At 35.9% G+C, this 5891-nt stretch overlaps 1 long non-coding RNA gene across 1 annotated transcript; it reads right to left on the bottom strand.

Annotated features, from left to right (window-relative positions):
* Positions 1 to 2319: 2319 nt before the first annotated feature.
* On the bottom strand, positions 2320 to 4951 carry LOC141305367 (uncharacterized). The gene is made up of 4 exons (XR_012344379.1): positions 4876 to 4951; positions 3615 to 3680; positions 3352 to 3428; positions 2320 to 3061 (listed from the first exon to the last, which is right to left on the bottom strand). It is a non-coding gene; the product is annotated as an uncharacterized lncRNA (long non-coding RNA).
* Positions 4952 to 5891: the final 940 nt, after the last annotated feature.

Genomic DNA, 5891 nt, shown 5'->3' on the forward strand with positions numbered 1-5891 from the left:
ACACAATGTAAACAGAATATCATTTTAAAGAGCTATATTAAGCGCATATGAGCTGTTTATGTGGTTTACGGATGAGCTTCGGGGCTGGCGTTTCTTCGTCCGTGTTCACAAAACTACATATTTTAAAGGCATTAAAAAAAAATTAAAAAAAAAAAAAAACACTCCAGCGATTGAACAATAATTGTAGATTAGTGTTTTTAAAACGTTAAAATGCTTGCTTATTTGTGCAGCATTTTTGTGGAAACGAATAAGCTAGTAAAGACTGTTTCATATGGTCTCATCGTTTGAACCACGTTAGTTCAACAAAGTACGGCTGTTGTTAACCTCACCAATAACTTATGCTATTTAACTGATTAGAGCTCTCAAAAAAATGCACCTGTATTGAACAAAGCCCCTAATCACTCACGTAATATTTTCTTGCTCCCTGTCATTTCGCTGTATTTTATGTTTGATTTAGCACAGTTTCCCTCTTATACTCCGAAAGTTCCCTTAGGCATTTGTGCGCATGCGCACTACTCATAAATGTTGCTTTATAGAGGACGCACAAAAATACTGAATAAAATCATTTATATTTAGGTTAAACGTAGGTTATAGCTTTTACTGCATGTTAGCTTGCAAATTATGCCCAAGAACATAATTTATTAAGCCATATGTCTTACTTACAAGAAACAATGCCTCTAACCACAGGTCAAGTACGAAAAATAATGCCCAGTTTAAGCCATTCCACTCCACTGAAGGGGTGGAGCGGAAAATGAAAATAAATACGGCCTTTTAAAATTTAAATGTTCCAGCGATTTCATTCCGTCAACCCCTTTGAACAAGAGCTAATTTCAGGTGTTTGCAAGCAGTTTCATTTAAAACGGAGAGAGCTGCCTTCAGCCAGTGTTTTCTGTTTTACTGACATGAGAGTCGGTCTGCGAACTACATCACTGAGCCTCTTTAAAAGCATTTAAATAAAAACACTCCAGCGACTGTACACAATGTAAACAGAATATCATTTTAAAGAGCTATATTAAGCGCATATGAGCTGTTTATGTGGTTTACGGATGAGCTTCGGGGCTGGCGTTTCTTCGTCCGTGTTCACAAAACTACACATTTTAAAGGCATTTAAAAAATAAAAAATACAAACACTCCAGCGATTGAACAGTAATAGTAGATTAGTGTATTGAAAACGTTAAAATGCTTGCTTATTTGTGCTGCATTTTTGTGGAAACGAATTAGCTAGTAAAGACTGTTTCATGAATATGGTCTCATCGTTTGAACCACATAGTTCAACAAAGCACGGCCGTTTTTAATGACCAACTAATAACTTCTGCTATTTACCTGATTAGAGTTCTCAAAAAAATGCACCTGTATTGAACAAAGCACCTAATCACTCACGTAATATTTTCTTGCTCCCTGTCATTTCGCTGTATTTTATGTTTGATTTAGAACAGTTTCCCTCTTATACTCCGAAAGTTCCCTTAGGCATTTGTGCGCATGCGCACTACTCATAAATGTTGCTTTATAGAGGACGCACAAAAATACTGAATAAAATCATTTATATTTAGGTTAAACGTAGGTTATAGCTTTTACTTCATGTTAGCTTGCAAATTATGCCCAAGAACATAATTTATTAAGCCATCCCACACAGCAAAAGGACACCGCGGCGGATCTGCCGCGGAGGTAGCTCGGCTTCCGAAACGTACCCGCGAAACGGACCCGTATCGGCGTCCACTTGCGCGCAGTGACGGATCCGCAACGAAGGCGGATCGCGGATCCGCCGTGGCTCCGCGCTGCATCCGCTCCGCATCCGCGATTAAAACCTTACCTCCGCGGCGGGTCCATTTTGGACCCGCAAATTAATACATACATCCGCCGCGGACTCTTAACGGACTCATAAAAATCATGGCTCATCCGGCCCGGATCCGATCCGGACCCGTTCATTAAGTGGGTCTATACCTCATTTAAAATGGGTAATTGGCCAAAACTAGCTATGGAAATATCTAAAATAAAGCTGACAAACATTATATAGACTTGATTGCTCTATAAAACCTTAAATATTCTATATGTCACCCTTTATTAATAAACCACAAAATCATTCAAACCTTGAAAATATCTAAACTTTCCTTGGCCAATAACAATAAAACACTCTATAAAAAATAGGTAATTACATGAAGATTTTTTTTTTTACAGTAACATTATTTTATTTAATGAAAACATCATCTCTAAAAAGACATTTCAGTTTAATAACCTTGAAAAATGAATGATTTAGTTAAATTCAGCTATAAGGAATTTGTTAGCACACAAGTTTCATTAGTCAGTTTGTGTCAGCTTGATTTAACAAATTTCAATATCAGTGAAAATGTTGCAAAATTACTACATTACACAGTATTAAAGTCCATTCAGCAATAAAGCAGCTTGGAGAAAACAGTGATATCATAATTCAACTCAGATCAGTTCAAGTCTTGAAATTATGCAACAGTGACAGTACAGTCAAATCAATTTTATTACTGAATATTCAGTGTCTTTTAAACCCCAGCTGAGCATGTCAGAGCCAGTGGAACCTAAACTCCAGCAGGTGTCTGAAACAAATAAAAAATACCATGGGAGAAACCAGGAGCAGTCAGCCCTCCTCTGGTTAAATGAACAAAGATGGTGTGATTATGATTTTAGGCTGGATCACTAGCCCGATTGTGGACTGAATTCATTCAGAATATTGCATCCAGCTCCTACTGCTTGAAGATCAGGATACATCACGCTGTCGTTTTGTCAGAGAAGTTGTAGTCTGTCCAGCAAGGCTACCTTTTAGCCAGTAGTAGACGACTGAATTAACAGTGACTGTAAGTATGATAAAACTACATTTCCTGGCCTGGCATGTTCATTGCTGTCATAAGGGTCCATGCAGAGGACTTGTCTGTTTCCTGTGGTCTTTGCTGAGGACCTGTGCCGATGGCTGTCATATCGTGATGTTCACTTGTTGTAGTCTCCGCTCACATTCAGGGCTGTGTTGTGGTCATCTCAGGATGCAGGTTCACCATCTGGTTTGGATACAGACTGGATCCGGCTGACTACGATAACCCTAGGACAAGAATGAGACAAAAACTTTGAAATAAGTAACAAGTATCTATGTTAACTTTCTCACAGCACCTGTAATCATACAAGAACATTTTCATACAAATTTCATGACATCTCATAGCAAAGATTACTGTTATATGCAGGATGTAAAAGTATATTTGTAAACATTTAACCTTAAATATATTGATATGAATCTTTTGACACTGCACATTTTTTACACATTAAAAGCAGAATCATTTCAGTATTTGACAAACTGGTTGGCTAAATCAAGTTTAAAACTCTATTTAATCTTACTTTTAAAGATGACGTAGAATATCGAAGAATGAAGTAGAATCAAAAACCAGACTGGAGCACTTGAATGAGCTGTAAAGCTGCAAAAGAACACACACACAGTATCTTAGTATGCTTCAATTCCATATAAATGATCTAAAACCACATTACAAGGTGGGAAATATTTGTAAAAATATTTGGACACAAAAAAATGGACAAACTAGTATACCACAACCAAAGACTACTGTTAAATATAGGATGTAAAACTAGCTTTGTAAACATTTCACCTTAAATATAGAGAATAGGAATCTATGTCAAGCCACGCTGCATTCCGTCATGTTTTAGGACACGATCTGGAGCACACAGTGAAAACAAAAGCTAATCACCACAGAAAAACATCTTACATACACTTAGAATAAAACAGATATGTAAATCTCTTTCAATTAAAAGAAATCGCTCTGTTGTGTGTCTTGAGAGGCCGCAAATATTCATTACATAGTATTCAGTCTCCTTCACTAAAGTGGTACTGATATAACTGCAAAAACACAAAATGAAAATTAACCAGTTTTTTATTATAGTAAACATGTAGCAACCGTGTTTTTGGCATATTTATTACCATTAGTATAACCACAATTTTATTAGAAATACCATGGTTACCTAACTACCAAATACCTAAGTATGGTTAGAGTATCAAAACCATTTTGTAAGGGGAGAACACACCATAGCAAGATCTCAAATGGTGGATCATTTATCATTGTCATATGGCCCAGTAAAACTGCTCAGTGTTAAAGAATTAAGTCATTATAGAGGTAACAGAATAACTTACTATAAATCTGCTTTTAAACGATGTATATCGTGGATGCTACACAAATAAATAACTAGACTTGAATGAATTAAGATGAATATTGCTTACTATCAGAGATGCCGAACAAGGATGCAAGAGATCAAATAAATGAATGAGCTCAATACGTACAAACTAGTGGCCAGGTATCACGAGCTGCCGCAGGTAACATTTTCATATATATAATAAATCTACAGATATCTGTTATAACTAAGACCACATTTTATTTTAGTTGTTTACCATACCAAGTTTCATAGTGAATGTTGACATTTTATATTATTTTATGTTTATATGACTCAACAGATGAAATGATTGAAATGATTAACGCTTACTGTATCATCAATAACCATAGCTCTTATCAATGTCTGCATGAAATACATCTGCTTTTTCAGCTTTCTATCATGGCAAAAGCACTTTTTTTACACCAGGCATGAGAAGGGCTATGGCAAATGATGATACAGTAAGCCTTAACCGCTCCAACGTGATCTTAATTAGAATATTATTAACATAAAATAATATGGTAACACTTTAACATTTACAATCACTACTATACATTCTCTGCTTTTGCTCTTGTGTCCTAAATTGACAGAACGCATTGCCATCAAGACATTGCACATTTATTCCATGTTAAAGCTGTAGTGTAGATCACTGTCAGTATTTGACAAACTAGTTGGCTGAATCCAGTTTAAAACTCTATTTAATCTTACTTTTATAGATGAAGTAGAATGTCGAAGGATGAAGTAGAATCAAAAACCAGACTGGAGCACTTGAATGAGCTGTAAACCTGCAACAGAACACACACACACACACACACACACACACACACACACACACACAGTATCTTAGTATTTTTAATTTAATATACATTATCTGAAACAACATTACAAGAGGTGGGGAATATATTTGTCTAAATATACAAAAAAAAAAAAAAAAGAATACAGCTAAAAATTCCAGAACCAAACTTTAATGAAAAAACATAGCATAATATATCTATATATACGTTATATACTGTATAAGGAATGGATTAAAATCTGGATAGCCAAATAAATTACCCTGTCTCCCAAAAAAAGGAGATCCCGTCCAAATAGGCCTGTTATTACTCAAGATAATGTTAACGCGAGTTGAAAAGCTCACTCGACGTTCCACAAAGCAATTAAGTACTTTATTAACGTTAATGTAACTTGCAACTGTACAAATAAAGCATATTTTAAAAAGTATTCTTACCGTGTTCAGTCCTCTTTAACCTGGCAGGCCGCAGCTTCACTCTGAGGAGGATTTCTGAGATAGAAAAAAAATCAAGCACGTTCGGATTGAGAATCCGCCCAGCATCCGTATTGAGTCCACTCATAACTTTATATTCCATATGAACTGTTGAACTGAAGCATTATAGGAGGAGAGGTGGGGAATGTATTTGTCGAAATACAAGCAAAAATAAACTTGAACTAATATTCTAGTACCAAATTTAAGTGACAAAAAGTGTATTCTCGCCTGCAGTTATATCTGAAGGGGTGAAAAATGACCTAACCTTACACATATGATCAGTACTGCATTAAAACCCGGATAGCCAACAAATCTAACATTTTCTCGTCTCACAGAAAGAAGGAGATCTCGTTTAAATAGACGTTAAATTGCTCAAATCTACCATAATGCTAACGCGCTGAAGAGCTAACGTTAACTCGACGTTCCACAACGCCGTTTCAGAATTAAAAATGCAAACAAAGCA

Source organism: Garra rufa, unplaced genomic scaffold, assembly GCF_049309525.1.
Source record: "Garra rufa unplaced genomic scaffold, GarRuf1.0 hap1_unplaced_002, whole genome shotgun sequence".
NCBI classification, from domain to species: domain Eukaryota; kingdom Metazoa; phylum Chordata; class Actinopteri; order Cypriniformes; family Cyprinidae; genus Garra; species Garra rufa.